Source organism: Sorex araneus, chromosome 11 (assembly GCF_027595985.1).
Source record: "Sorex araneus isolate mSorAra2 chromosome 11, mSorAra2.pri, whole genome shotgun sequence".
In the NCBI taxonomy this organism is placed as follows: Eukaryota; Metazoa; Chordata; class Mammalia; order Eulipotyphla; family Soricidae; genus Sorex; species Sorex araneus.
The window spans coordinates 11,758,124-11,774,158 of NC_073312.1; the positions used below are offsets into that span (position 1 = coordinate 11,758,124).

At 39.5% G+C, this 16,035-nt stretch overlaps 1 protein-coding gene across 1 annotated transcript in view; it reads right to left on the reverse strand.

The window, feature by feature from the left end:
• ATRNL1 (attractin like 1) overlaps positions 1–16,035 on the reverse strand; it is a 749,151-nt gene that overhangs the window by 416,690 nt on the left and 316,426 nt on the right. The gene's annotated exons all lie outside the window — the stretch shown is intronic.

Here is a 16,035-nt window from a genome sequence, read left to right on the forward strand (position 1 = left end):
ATAACACTGAGGACCTCAATGAAGAGAGAACTGAATGAGTAAACAGTACTGGAAATCTTGAATTTTGAAACGACATTAATTCGAAGCAAATTTTTTTTAAATGCAAACAAAAGGAATATAAGTTGGTGCTTGATTTGTTCACTGCCCAAGTTGACTTCCACTGGGCAGAAAGATTTCTATAAACATTTTCTATTTTTAATATTTTGAGAAATGACCAGAATGTTTCCATTGAGGTGGAATCTAGCTGAAGTCTCACCAATAGTGAGCCAAGGTTGATTTTCTCCATGTCTCTCCCCTGGCATTTGTTTTAAATAGGCTAAGCCTCAACTCCATATAGCAGAGAGGATCCTCAACATATTCAAAATGGATCTATTGTATCTTGAATGAATGACTTCACTTGTAGGTATCCAGGCAAAAAGAATACAGACACACAAAACCAAAACTATATGTCACTGCAGCACTATTTACAGTCTATGGAAACAACCAGGATATGGGAACAGTCAGTACTATGGTAATAACCCAGAGGATGCCCACAGAGAAATGGATAAAAACAATGTGGTATAGATTCACAGTGGAATGTCACACTGCCTTTTATGACAATGTGAATAGAACTTGAAGGGGTCATGCTAAGCAAAAAAAAAAAAATCTGAAGGAGACAAACAATTATGAATGATCACATTCATGTGTGGAATCCAGAGAAGCAAAGCAAGAGACAGACAAAACCAAAGGAAACAACCAGTGGGCTCAGACCCGAGAGCTATGGTCTGTAGGGGGGAAGCAAAGAGGAAGTCAGAGTGGGAGAGGTGCTGGTAAATGAGAGGTGGATGCAATATGGGAACAGATATTTACCGAGGTGTGAAATGTTGATAGACCCTTGAGATATACACAACTGTGTTAAACTGATGTTATCTGAACAAAAAAAAATAATAAAATAAAGTAAAATCTCTTCCAAGAGTAAAATAAAATTCTGTGATAGTAAAGTATCAGGAAATGGAAATATGTACTTAGGAAAATAGGAGGGAAATTTTATACCAGTCCCCAGCTACTCAAGAAGGAACAAGTTGGGGCTGGAGTGATAGTACAGCGGGTAGGGCATCTGCCTTGCACGCAGTAGAGTTGGGTTCGATTCCCAGCAACTCATATGGTCCCCTAAGCACCGCCAGGAGTAATTCCTGAGTGCAGAGTCAGGAGTAACCCCTGTGTATCGCTGGGTGTGACCCATAAAGCAAGAAAAAAAAAAAGAAGGAACAAGTTGGCAATATAACATAAGTTTGAAAGGGCAGTGGCAATAAAGAACCAAGCTTTCATTGCCTGCCTTTGTTTTAAAGCTTTGCAATAATATAACCATGTTGAATATAAGTTCATGATAACTAATATACTAAAATAGGTAATATATCCAATATTAGATTCATGAATAAATCTAATGCAGTGTGAATTCATTATAGTCTACTAATACTTCACCTACATACCACAATTAAAGTACACAAACCCTGAGTGAATGGCAATGAGCCAGATTAGGCTATAATTATGCTAATAAAATAATTTAAAGGAAAATGTAGTACACTATGTAGCAAGAGCACCAAGTAATTTCCAGAGTGTCATGTGCATTATTCCCCGTTATAAGCTGTGTGTCTTGGACCTGAGAAAGAAAAGTAGAATTGCTTCTCCTCCAAAAGAGAAATCAAAATCAACCAGAAAAAGCTTTTTCAAATTATCCTTTTTGAAATGTGCTCTTTAGCTGAGAAGCCCTATTACAGTGAATCACTACCAGGGATGTGGGGGTGGGGGCGGGGTGCTAACTTTCCGGAAGCTTCCATTTACTACCTATTCTCATTCTCCTTATAATGCTTGAATTATTGGGAAAGCCAATTCTTCAGGATGCTAGCCTTATTGTACAGCACATTTATTCTAAGATAAAAATACAAAGATACTGCAACATGGGTGAGATGACTAATTTTTTTGGAGAACTAATAAAAAAACATAATTTAAGTATGTGCAGGTCATAAATATAACTTCCTGGAAGCACATTTTCCCTTCAAATTAGAACAAGTAGAATATATCTTAAAATCTCACAAAGGAGAGGATTTTTAACTCATAAAATTAATTATACGTACTAAGTCTGGACTAGGTTTGGATGTAAATATGTAAATGTCCAAGTGTTCACAACATATACTAGGAAAAAACTACAGAGTGTGTGGGGTGGTGAGATGTTCAAGCACAAATGTCAAAATTATGGCACATTCTTTAAGTGGGGTCAGTTTTTCATATTAAATAAAAACTTAAAAAACATAGACGATGCTAACAAGGAAAGCTGGAACACATTAACACTTATGATCATTGTTTAATGTTCCAAATCTTCATGTTAATACAATTTAGAGAAATTCCCTTTCTGTGTGTATATAAGTGAGTGTGTGAGTGTGATATGTGAGAGAGACAGAGAGACAGAGAAACAGAGAGACAGAGATAGTGTGTATATGCAGAGAAGAGGGAGACAGATAATGGGAGAGGAAAAGATAAACGAGTAGGTGGAGGAGAAATATTTATTGGCAATTTAAAACTGAATTTAGATTCAATCCCTGGCACTCCATGTGGTCCTTTGAGCCTGCCAGAATTGACCCTTGAGCACAGAGCCATGAGTAATCCCTGAGCACTGTCGGGTGTGCCCCCCACCAAAAAAGCAGAACAAATAGAAAATAGAACATAGAATTTATACTCCATAAAATTCATATCTGAATCCTTCAGTTCAGTGACTTTTGACAGACACACCTACATCTCTGTCAAGACAGAACCATCCCATGACCCTGGGGAGATCCTTGGGTGAGACCTCTGGCACCCTTCCAAATTTCTCAGGCTCCATCTCCCACCTCAGAGAGAACCGCCTTTTATCACCTCAAGGTTCACTAGGGTGAGAGTTGCCTGTTTCAGGATTTACATTGAAATCAGACAGTAGGCGCTTTTTTTTTTTTCGGTCTGATTGCTTTCATTTTTGCAAAAGACAGTCTTTTTCAAGATCTAGCTCCAGTCTTGCAAAGCTCGCCCCTTCCTCTGGTGTGATAGGAGCTGTGTGCTGCAGGTTCATCCTTCACTCGCTCCGAGATGCTAGGAAGCCGAGACTTTAGCATCTGAGCTGGGGTCACACTCCAGGAGCTGATTCCGTAAACTTGCTGCCCCGTCTCCAGGACAGACAGAGAATACCTGGGTACCCTCCAGTCATACACCACGGCAGGGAAAAGGATTATGAATAGAGAAACTATTTCTCCCTGCAGGACTCCACAGCACACTGTTTCACTCAGGGTTCCCCAGAGGGGGACGGGTGAGAACCCTGCCCGCCCCAAGGGACCCAGCCCTGGCAGCCGACCTCCACTACTCAACCACTGCCACGCTCCAGGCCGCTTTCCCCATGTGACACATTATATGACACTTCCTACCCATTTTCCAAAATCACCACACCATATTTGATGGAGTTCAGACAGTAGGCAACAAATCATAGAGATATTTCTTGGACAGCCCGGCAAGCTACCGAGAGTCTCCCACCCGCATGGGGAGAGCCTGGCAAGCTACTCATGGTGTATTCGATATGCCAAAAATAGTAATGATAGGTCTCATTCCCCTGACCCTGAAAGAGCCTCCAATCGTTGGGAAATACATATAAGGAGAGGCTGCTAAAATCTCAGGGCTGGGAGGAATAGAGACGTTACTGGCACCTGCTCAAGTAAATTGACAAACAACAGGATGACAGTGATAGAGTGATTTCTCCCTCACTCCTCCACGGTTAATATAATTGCTGTGTTTGTATTAAGCACATATATGATGCCGTAACATGTTCTGTATTGTAACACAACAGACGACATGCCATTGCTCAACAAAAGTATTTTAGCAAGAGTAGAAGAATCTCAGGTAAGAGGACATTTTTTTTCCTGTTACTAGTCAGAGATTTACGTGTAGGATAGAGATCACACTATACTAATTTCTAGACCATATACATTTAAACAAAACACAAATGAATTTTTCTTTTGAACATTCTGCATTTGTTTCATTTTCTTTCTTTGGTTTTGGGGCCACATCCCACAGAGCTTGGGGCTTATTCCTGGTTCTGTGCTTCGGTCACTTTTAGCAGGACTTGGGGATCATATGTGGTGCCGGAAATTGGACTCGGTAAGGCATGTGCAAGGCAAGACTCTTATCTACTGGATTATTGCTCTGACTCTGACTTGAACTATTATAAAACCGCGAGACTGTATTACCAAGTAGAAGCACCATTTTACATAACCATATGAGTAATTCGATTCTATTTATCGGCAGCCTCCTTTCATTTATATTATCATTTACTAACAGTGATCACTGGTGTCATTTATTGATAAACATCAGTGACTAATGGTGATAATTACTGCTGCATGATGGCATACTATGATTGATCAGGCATTTCCTAGTGGTTGCGAAGTGGTTTCATGCTGTGGTCTTCTGTTTCACTGATGTAACGGCATTGAGTATCTTTCCATACTCCGAAGTGCCCATTCAAATCTTTTATTCAGTTTTAGCTGTGTTATCTGGGTTTTTTATTTTATTTGTGAGATTTAGTTACAGAGTTAGCTCTGAGTCTCTTGTTCAGATATATGATTTCAAATATTTCCTATAAGACTTTAGACTCTCTTTATTCCTTTCTTGATGGTGTCATGTAAGGCGCAATTTTTTTTTCAATTTTGATGAGTTCCAATTTGTCAATGCATTTTCCTACTGTCACCTGTGTTTTAGTGTCATATCTAGGAAGGCTTCAAAGTATGGGAATTTGCAGTGCTTCCTTCAAAGACTTATTATTCCCTCTCTTAATGTAGTATGCATCTCCTTACTGAGCTCATTTCTGTGTCTGTATCTAAATTCAGCTTTTTTGGAAGTGGGTTTGTGGTTATACAGAATCATTTAAAAAGTTAAATGATGTGGCATAAGATAATAAAGACTGATCTTTCTCCAGTTTTTGTTGTCTTAGCATCCTTGGAGAAAACCATGGAACTCTAAGCTGACTGGATTCTCAATTCTACTCTATAGATCACATACCCATTGTTAGGGCAGTAACACACCAAATGTATTACTACATCCTTGTAGTAAATTGAATTCAAAGCATGTGAGTTCTCAAGCTTTCTTCTTTGTCAAATCTGCTTTGATTATTCAGGGCCCATTATATGAATATTTTTTTGATTCACTTAATGGTTCATCTGCCTCATGATGAAGGTGCTAGATAAATATGAGAGACTCTTGTACAATCTGATTGTTTTTCCTGGAAAGTTATCTCCACCCTGGAGCAACTTGTCATGAGAAACATCGGGACCCCAGAATTCCCAGCCTGTTCCCTCTGGGGAAGAACTTCCGTCGTCTAACCAGGAGCCTGGTGAAGGAAGAAAGCGTCAGATCTCTGTAGCTTCCCTGGAATGGAGTCTCTGCACTCCAGAATGAGGCACGGACACAGGATAAGAAGCGCTCAGGAAACTGAGAGGGAAAAAGAAGAGAGTAGCGGGCTGGAGTGATAGCACAGTGGGTAAGGAGTTTGCCTTGCATGCAGCCGACCTGAGTTCGATTCCAGCATCCCATATGGTCCCCTGAGCACCGCCAGGAGTAATTCCTGATTGCAGAGCCAGGAGTAACCCCTGTGCATCGCCGGGTGTGACCCAAAAAGCAAAAAAAATAAAATAAAAAAGAGAGAGAGAGTAACTTCCAGCAGCAGCTCAAGAGCTACAGGAACTTTTTATTTGTGCTTTCAAATGAGACTAAGTAACTTAATTTAATAAATTTCCATAATACATATGTAACTAGTACAGATTCTAGAGATTGAAATAGCTTTAAATTGCCATTAATTATTTTTTTCCTCCATCAGTTTGTCGCATATGGATGGAGGTCAGTGAAGTTTCTTCTGCTTCCAATTGGGAGGTCATCTACTCTTTTTGCTTTCTTATTCAGGCTTGAATCAAGATTTTGCCATATAGGTCCTTTAAGTTATCCTATGAAGGTCACCTATTACTTACGAGCAGCTAAATCCAGTGGCCAATTTTGATTATAATTTTTCTCTAGCCAAGAGTATTCTTCGAAATGTTAGTAATGATCCTTGCAAGGTGCTTGCTTTCTCAGCTCGACAGATCCCACATGCTCCTTGCGGACTGCTTTGCTTCTTTCTGACTTCTTAAATGTCCTAGGCAGTTCAGGCTACTATAACAAAGCACCATGGACTGGTTTGCTTTAAAAGGGGGACAGTCATGGAAACCGGAAGGGCTGGCTGCAGAGGCAGATTTGGTTCTTAGGGAGGTCCGTTTCCAAACAGCATCAACTTGCTGTCTGCATAGATATAGCAGAAGATAAAAAAAAGAGACTCATGTTTCTTTCTGCTCTTTTTAATTTTTTTTTTCACCTTCTTGGTTCAATAGCACGGCGGGTAGGGCGTTTGCCCTGCACATGGCTGACCCGGGTTCGATTCCTCTGTCCCTCTCAGAGAGCCCAACAAGCTACCGAGAGTATCCCGCCTGCACGACAGAGCCTGGCAAGCTCCCTGTGGCATATTTGATATGCCAAAAACAGTAACAACAAATCTCACAATGGAGACTTTACTGGTGCCCGCTCAAGCAAATTGATGGACAACAGTGCTAGGACAGTACTACAGTGCTACTTTCTTGGTGGTCCTGGGGACAGAGCAGTCGGACCACAACTGGCTGTGCTCAGGGCTTACTTCTGGCCCTGCACTCAGGGACTTAATGTGGTTGAGCTATGTGTAAGAAAAATGGCGTATCTGTTATACGATCCATCTGGTCAGTCTTTCTGTTCTCATAAGACTACTAATATCACCATTCTGACTGACCAATTTCATGTCAAGCAAGATATCTTCCAATAGCTTTACAACTGAGTTTCATCACATTGGGGATTAAGGCTTTTCACTAAAGAATTTGGAAGGAAACATAATATGATGATTGAACATATATGTACATACTATGATGAGTGAATGCCTTCTAGCCTGTCGCATGAGACTTCCACACTTATCTCCCCTGCTCATGTCCATTTCCTCATGACACTCAATGCCTGGCTTACTTGAACATCTAGTAGACATCTCACACATAATCCGTCCCAAGCTAGATCCCCTCCCTCCACACCAACTGAAGTTGCAATCAACTCCATAACCTATCCTGATAGCAACTTTATGTTATAGTACCTCAAGAAAAAAAAGCAAAAAGCACCTTGGCATGATTCTTGGATTACTGCCTTACTTATGTTGGGGCCTGGGGGCTACAACTTGCAGTGCTCCATGCATCGTGGCCAAATGAGGATCTAACCCAGTTCGGCTGCATGCAAGACAAACACCTACACACTAATATTTCTCGTCCCTGTTTTACACCTTCTTGTCCACCTATTCCTAGTATCTTCAAAACAGGCATATGATAAAACCACCTCCCCTGCTTTCTCATGAACATAAGTCACTATTGTCTCTTACCAACTTATCGTAGTAACTTCTTAATGACCTAATGAGTCTCCTGGGATCCGCCACTGCCTACACATAGTCCGTTCTTAACACTGCTGCAGAATTATCAGTTAAGAGGGATTAGTCACATTGCTTCCCTGCTGAAAACCCTCTGTCCCTCCAGGAGTGGAAACCAAAGTAGAGTTTCAGCATCCGTGATGCATATTGGAATCAACAGCCGTCTTTAAAAACAGACACAGGAAACTAAGCCCCAAAGAATAATGATTTACAGGGGGTGGAATAGAGGAGTAAAACACAGGGTTATATAAATTTATATTTTAAGAGTTACAGGTGGTTCTAAAAGGCCAACTGAACTGAGAATCACTAGAGAATCACAGTGGAGAAAGAATTTAAGATACGGGTGAGCCGTTGTTACTAATACTAATGCATATTATAATGATCACTCTTTATATTATATAATCACAACAATAATAACAGCTAACATTTGTGGAAGTAAGACAGATGAGCACTTAGCACACATTAACTCATTTAGGACTAAAAACCTTCTCTGACAAGTCCCACCATATTTTACTGATTCTAAGACACATTTTATTATCTCTGAAATCTGATATCTTACAGTCAATGACTTCATACAGACGCTGCTCGCCAGATGGCATTTGTGCTATAGCTGTCATGGCTGCACAGACACAAACTCGATTATTCTACTCTGAGATACTTTGTGAATCAAGCGAAATGTTTGACCCGAGTACAAAAGAAAAGCTATTTATGAAAAAAAATCGAACTAGGAACGTGCGCAAGTTTTAGCAAAATCCCAACCAACTGACTGTGCTCTGCTTTCCTGAAAACGTGTAGATGTGAATGACAGAAAATAAAATCAAGACCTAATTCTCTGAGTCTCTTTAATTTGTACAAAATAAAGTGCAAGGGACTGCCAGTGTGCTCCGGGGCTGGGTGCAGTACTGTCCAGACAGGCGGAGGGTCGGAGCAGGCAAGGGTGCTTGAGCTTGGTGACACTGGACACCACTAAGGTAACTTAGCTCTATTCAGGGGCCATCAGAGCCGTCCTAGTGGCACCAGGGAACTCCAGAACAGCACCCGTCAATGCTGACAGGCCCATGGGGTGCGAGAGATTGAATCTAAATACTTAGTTATCTCTTTGTTCCCTAAATAAAGTTTCAAGAGGTTTAGGGCCATACCCGACCCCTGTGAATGGGGCTATTCCAGACCTGATGCTTGGTGGTCTTGAAAGGTGGTGCTCAGGGGATCATGGGATCCTGGGAATCAAACCCAAGCCTCTGGCATGCAAAGCACACACGCTAGCCCACTGAATTATATCCAGCCCCCAAACAAACACTTTTCCCAAGAGAGCGTTGTGACAGAATTAATTGGCATTGTCTCGCTCTTTTGAATGTTATACAAATAGAGATAATGGTCTCAAAATGCTGAATAAAATCAGCATATCTATCATACACATGCACATAGAAACAGGAATGCTAAATTATAAGCTGTCAATGAAACAAACTTATTCAAACTCAGGCTATCTTTGTATGAGCCAAAGAACTTTTGTGAATTTGGGATCTCACAGGCAAGTTGAAATTATTATTTCCTATATTCGTGTTTGTGGGGGGAGACTCTCCAGACAGGCCTGGCAGTGCTACGGAGCACGAGCGGAGGTTGAAGGTGGGATCTCAGGCACACAGGTACCGGCCTTGACCCTCAAGTCCTCTCCCTGGCTCCCACCGTTCCTCCTCCTCTGATGATGACATGCACCACTCCTCAAACCCCTTCGACAGCAAAACAGAGCAAAATGTCTATAAAAACTCTGATGCTCAGGTCACGAGGTGAGAATCATGTTTTAATCGCATACTCCCACAGATATTTGACTAGGAAAGTCTACGTATGCTTATGCTAACTTGGTTTTTGTTTGTTTAGTTTTTGTTTTTGTTTTGTTTTGTTTATGGGTCACACCCAGCAATGCTCAGGGCTTACTCCTGGCTCCGTGATCAGGAATTACTCCTGGTAGTGCTCAGGGAACCATATGGGATGCTGGGGATCAAATCCAGTCCAGCCGCGTGCAAGACAAACTCCCTACCAGCTGTATTTTCGCTCAGCACTGATTTATGCTAACATTTCAAACCACTGAAAATATAAATAAGGTATGCTATACATCCAAATTTCTAGCCGGATAGGATAATGGGAGAAAAACCATGGTAACCCTTTTATTTTAAATTTCATAAGAGTAAATGACAAACAAAATAAGTTAATACTGAGGGGTTACTAACTGCAAATATAAACACTCATTTGTATAGCAAAGACAATTTTTGTTCTTTCTGGACCACACCCGGCTATACTCAAATCTTACTCCTGGTTCCATGCTCGGGTATGGTCGCTGCTGGGGGTGCTCGGGGAACCAGACGTGGTGCGGCATAGAAAGGGGGTCGGCTCTCTACAACACAGACACCAGAACTCCTGCCAACCTCTTTGGCCAATATGTATACAATTTAATAATTATTTCTTCAAATGTATATTTTTTAAAAACACAAAAAAGAACATGTTTAGGGTCAGAGAGAGCTCAGTCTGCTAGCGGTAGGGAAGCTTGGATCCCTAGCTCTTCATGATCCCCTGAGCACCCACTGAACTCTGAATACTATCAAGGGTGACCCTCCCCAAATCAAAGATTAAAAAGAAGTTCGAATAAAGCTTTGTTTAATAGTAAAATATTCAATATTCTTAAAGTACTAAGAAATTCTGCAATAAACTGCATGTGGATTTTAATTCACCTTAAATTCTCTACAAAAACATAATATTTTATCATTATTCTCCTTACTCTATGCCAACTACCCTCTCTCTAAATAAATGAAATATTGAAAAAGAGGTGGAGTAACCCATGTTGGAAAAATCATTGAATTAATAAGTATGAAGAAGCAAACTCAGTAAAAACTTAGTGGTATTTTATCATTAATTATTCAATCATGACAAATATTTGGTAAAGTATAACTCACTGGTATTATTTATTTGGGGCTTTTCCTTGATGAAATAGCTAGAAATAGGAGGGAGAGACTAAAACGCATATGGCTCTAGAAAACAACGTTGATGCTTACAGCTACTTAAATTCTATTTAAGGGGTTTAGCTTATTAAGAGGGTTTTAGCTGACATTACTTTAATTGGACGATGCTAAATTTAATATACTGATTAAGTGGGCAGGGGAAAGGAGCATCATGAGCAATATGCCAGTGACCCACTGGACATTGCCATATATCAGGCAACGTTTATAGCACTTTTTTTTTCTTTTGGGGTCACACCCAGCATTGCACAGGGGTTACTCCTGGCTCATGCATTCATAAATTACTCCTGGCGGTGCTCAAGGGGCCATATGGGATGCTGGGAATCAAACCCGGGTCAGCCGCATGCAAGGCAAATGCCCTACCTGCTGTGCTATTGCTCCAGCCCCTGTTTATAGCATTCTTTAAACATTGGAAAAGAATATTCTACTAAGAAAGAGAGGTCATAGATCGTGTATCTCTCCTAATTTAAAGACATATATATCTCTGGGAGCTCAGGTGGGCCACACCTGGCTGTTCTCGGGGTTACTCCTGGCTCTGAACTCAGGAACCACTACTGACAGGGTCCCAGGGACTATATGGGATGCCGAGGATTGAACTCGGGTCAGTTCTACTGCTACCCACTGTCCTACTGCTCTGGCCTTCCAATAATGTATGTGTTAATATGTATATTTTAACTTTTTGTCTTCCTTGGGGTCACACCTGGTGGTGTTCAGGGTTACCCCTAAGCGGGTGTTTGGGGGATATATACAGTGGTGTTTGGGAGACATGGAATATCATAATGGAGACCAAATTCGGGGCTCCTCCACGCAGAGCCTGCATTCAACCCTTCAATTTATCTCTCTGGCCCTGATTTTTAAACTTTAAAGAACTGAAGTTGAAGATACTTAGGAAAATATTGCTGGTACAAGCACTGCTGTAATCATTCAAATACTAATATCAAGTTGATACAAAAATAACCCATTGGCTCTAGGATTTGTTACTTTATACACAAGCTGATAGGTTTTTAACAGAAGCATAGTATAGGGAAGGCATATCAAGACACTCCAAATATGTTGGAAGAAATGTTTCCAGATAAAAAAAATCAAATTATTGTAAATATAAGATATGCATGAGTTTTTTACTCTTGTAAATCAAATATAAAACTAAACATCTTCATTACTAAGCATAATAATATTTTGATAAATTTGTGCCTTGTGATACCTATTTAAAGCCCATATTTCAGTTTAAAAGTGAAGATTGTTAAGCACAACTATATTTCAAGCGAATCCTTTCAATATATACTGGCTCCTAATGAATGTGTTTATAATGTAATCACTATCTAAAGTGGAATGTGTCTTTGAAACTAAATGTTTCCTGTATCTCTGTAATAAGCACCAGCTACAAAAATGAACTCATCTTTTTAGTGTTTTATAATATTTCCATTGATCAGGATTCTCTTATTGTTTCCATTCACTGGGTACAAAAAAAATGTTCGTATTTTTAGTAGTCATTATGCAAATGAGCTTGGGACTCCTACATTAAGAAGCAATGTTAAAACTGGGGCCTTTCTATAGTTTCATTTTTTTTTTGTTTTTAAGAGCACCTAACATCTCAAGGGGTTATTTAAAAGGCTTAACATTGATAATGGACTCTGATGTGAAAATTATACTACAAAACACTGTCATTTACTTTAGGAGAAAACAAAATTTCAGATAGCTTTTTAAGAAGTGATGTGCTGGGGCTGGATATACATTAAGGCACTTGCCCTGTGAGTTCCTGACCCAAGTGGGATCCCGGGCACCACGTAAGGACCACCAGGAGTGATCCCTGAGCAAAGAGCTAGAAGTAAGCATTGATCATTGCAAGCTGTGACTCTGAACCCAAACAGAAAGAAATAGATCAATCAATCAATAACAAAATAAGCAATGTGTATAGAAAAATTAAAAATCTAAAGATTATTTTATTCAAAAGTCTATATTTATAAAACAACTAGAACAATTTCTATAATAAAATTACAGAACTTCTTGGAAGAATCCTTTGAATTTGTCAGGGAAAGGTATTGGGCCACGCCCAGCGGTACTAGGGAAGAACTCCCAGTTTGGGGGCTGAGGAGGTCACTCTGGGGCTTGGGAGACCAAGAGGTGCCAGGGGTTGACAGGGGTCTTGAGCGTAGAAGGCAAGTGCCTCCACCCCTGCACTATCTCTCCAGCCCCCATTTTTAATTTCCCATAAATTATCATTCTACCCATCAGTTTTTTCTGAGATTTACAATAACAGATGTCTTCATGTCTCTGACAAAGTAACATACTCACATTAGCACTGTGTAGGATAACATTGGGTTTGTCCTTTCAGCCTTGCTGCAGGGAACTTAGGTTTATCGGGTTATAACCATCACAGTGCTCAGTGCTCGGAGTCACTCCCATTCCTTTGTTTATCTGTAAACTCTTCTCTGCATCCTCCTTCCCAACCAGTTAATCACCTTTTCCCTAATCAGATTCTGTTAGCTTGTAAGATCATATCTTTCTAAGGATTCTGAACTTGTATTGTAAGTTAGTGTCTTTTGCATAGTTTACCTTCAAGCAATGTCCTTTCTGTATGGAGACAGGAAGACAGTTAACATTATGCTTTGTAACTTGGGAGTTGATTGACTCTAATAATATTTACTCCTGGGCATCTGCTTTCTCAACTCAGTTGTCCTTAGTTCCTAGCACCCCCAAATCAGGGTCCCAACGAGGGACGGAATGGACCCAGGGCAAGCTGTGAGCTACCCTGGCATCGAAATGGGCCAGGTCAAAGTGCCACAATACTCAATAATAAGTTAAGGGCATAGTTATGGACAAATCTTGTCATGATCCAAGAAGTAACACTATATTAGGAACCTGCTAGACTTAGGAAAGACTAATCTAGTCTGAGCACTGGAGTCTGAGATCTATAGCGAGATGCCCCCAGGAGAGCCATCTTGCAAGCTTAATGTATCTCTTACTGTATCCACACAAAATGATTAATATTAGTAAGAAGTAAAATTAAGATGAATGTTTAAATGATTATTGGACTAAGGAAAGAAAAAAAAATCCTAGGTGGGATTTTGACCTTAAGCTTTATCTCCTTCCTGCAGGCAAGCAGGTAGGATTTTGAAATGTTGATCCTGCTACTGGACCTCAGGGTGGTTGCTACCCCCAATGCTGGGAATTGGTGAGAGAGAGAAAGAGAGAGAGAAAAAGAGAGAGAGAGAGAGAGAGAGAGAGAGAGAGAGAGAGAGACCAAGGCAGCGAGTCCAAGAGCGGAGAGATGAGCTAGGGAAATAGGAAGAGACGGGCATGAAGGGTTTAGTGAGATTGGAACAGGCGCGTGGGGAGAATGGAATGAATGGCAATTGATCACTCACTAGCCTGGCCCTCATTTTCTCCTTATTCCACCCACGGCATCAGCTGCCCCAGGTGGGGAAGTGGTGCAAGACCACTGCATGCAGGCCACCAAGAGATCATGGAACGCAGGAGGCGAGAGAGAGCCACAGGATTCCTAGTCGCTTGGTGATTACACACCTACCTGCTATAGCATCTCTCTGGCCCCAAAACATTTTTAATGTGTGATGCGTGTTATAGGGATGTTTTCATTCCTCTTCAAACTATGTGTTATCACACCAGTACAAACCCTGAAGTACAAATAAATCTTCACCAATTTGGATAAGACAGATACTGTATTTTAGAAGAGGTGGCAAACTAAATGCAAACATGACTAAATTCTTCAGCAGAAAAATTCATTATCTCAGAAGCCATTGGCCTAAGGAAATATCACCAGGACATAATAATACTTAGGAGCGTAGATTAGAACTGAACCAGTATCTCCAATACATCCCTCACTTTATCTTTCTCTCTTCTCTCCACGTGTAACATATATCTTCCAAGACTATTATGTCCAATCAAGAGACAAACAAACTCAATTTGTAAGTTAAAAACTGAAGTAATACCAATCTATCAGAACTTTAGATTATATACCTATGTGATATAGTATCAACCTAAGCAATGTGTCTTTTGAGAAGTATGAAGGTTTGTAAGCAAATGAACTGCACACATTAGCTTTCTCAAGTAACTATTTACCATTCTAAAATTCAGTTATTATACAAAAACATTCCTCAATCTGTCTAAACCTCAAACTGGGAATTGACTCTGTAGGATAATTCCTTCATTTTAGTTGAAGGAAAATACAATTTACCAATATTTAGAAGTCAGTTAACACAGAGATGCACACTGATATTTTCACAAGGCTGAGTTTACATAAGTGTATTTCATAATCTTTAGAAATCACACATTTAAACATTGCTAGAATAATAACATGGTAATCTAAACTGCCTGATTGATCCTGCTTCTCTAATGATCAGATATAAATTGTTCTGTGGCTAGACTCCATTATGGAACACCTTTCTACCACCAGTCATTCACTTTTTTTCCCCCTTCCTGAATCTATCATTTCACTTAACAGATTGTCCAACATGTAGAGAAGAGCATTTATCTCCACACAGAATTCTGCTTCTTGCCAAATATTTGTATTTAATGAGCTCCTTTTCAATTGGATTACTTTTATAATAAGGTCATACCAAGTAATTTCACACTGGTATTATACTGGACTTATAGAGATGAAAGCCAGACAGGTGCTGAGGGTTAGAAGGAATAATTTACTAGCAAGGAAGTGGTGTCACATTTGCAAATATACTGAAGGTAAGCTCTGAGCTCTGCTGGACATTTGAAAACAGAAAAAAAATTAAGAGCCCAAGTAATTCACTAATTCTGACACTTAGAATATTCTGAATTGTTCTTAAATACCTCTAAATCTGACATTTTTATCTGGAAACAAATAAAGTAAGGAATTATATTGCTAAGTAAAATTTCACATATAAACAAATAAAACATACTAGAAAATGTAACAGTGATACTATTATTATTACTAAAACACTATATTAATGCTAACAAAATACTAATAAAAGTAGAAAACCTCTTCCTCATGATAGTAGAAATATAAATCTACTATATATTTCTGTTCCTCAGATTGTATTCTTTGGTTGATTTCAATTTACTAGTATATAAAGAACTAATAAATTTATATACTTGTTCTTTTAAAATACTACTGTTTTGTTCACAATTTTAAGATTGCTAGAAACATTTGTGATTAATTTTTATGTGGAAATGTATCAAATTTAGGCATACTCCACATCTTCTTGGATCAGAAGTAATCACACAATGGATAAAACAGGTTTCAAAAGAAACCTTCTAGAAACTAAAAATAAAAATAATATTTATCCCCTAAATTGCAACTGTTATACAAACAGTTCTGTGGTTGAATAACTACCCAAATTAAAGAGATTATGTGTTACTTACTAATCAACAAGATTAATACTTAAATTCATCGACAAATCCAAACACATTTTAAAACATGGCAATTAACCTATGCTTCTACATAGTGTCAAAAATGGCAGTGATAAAAGATGTTCTAGAGCCTAAACAGTGCTATACTTATTTGTTCAATTTTGATATGTAAGATTA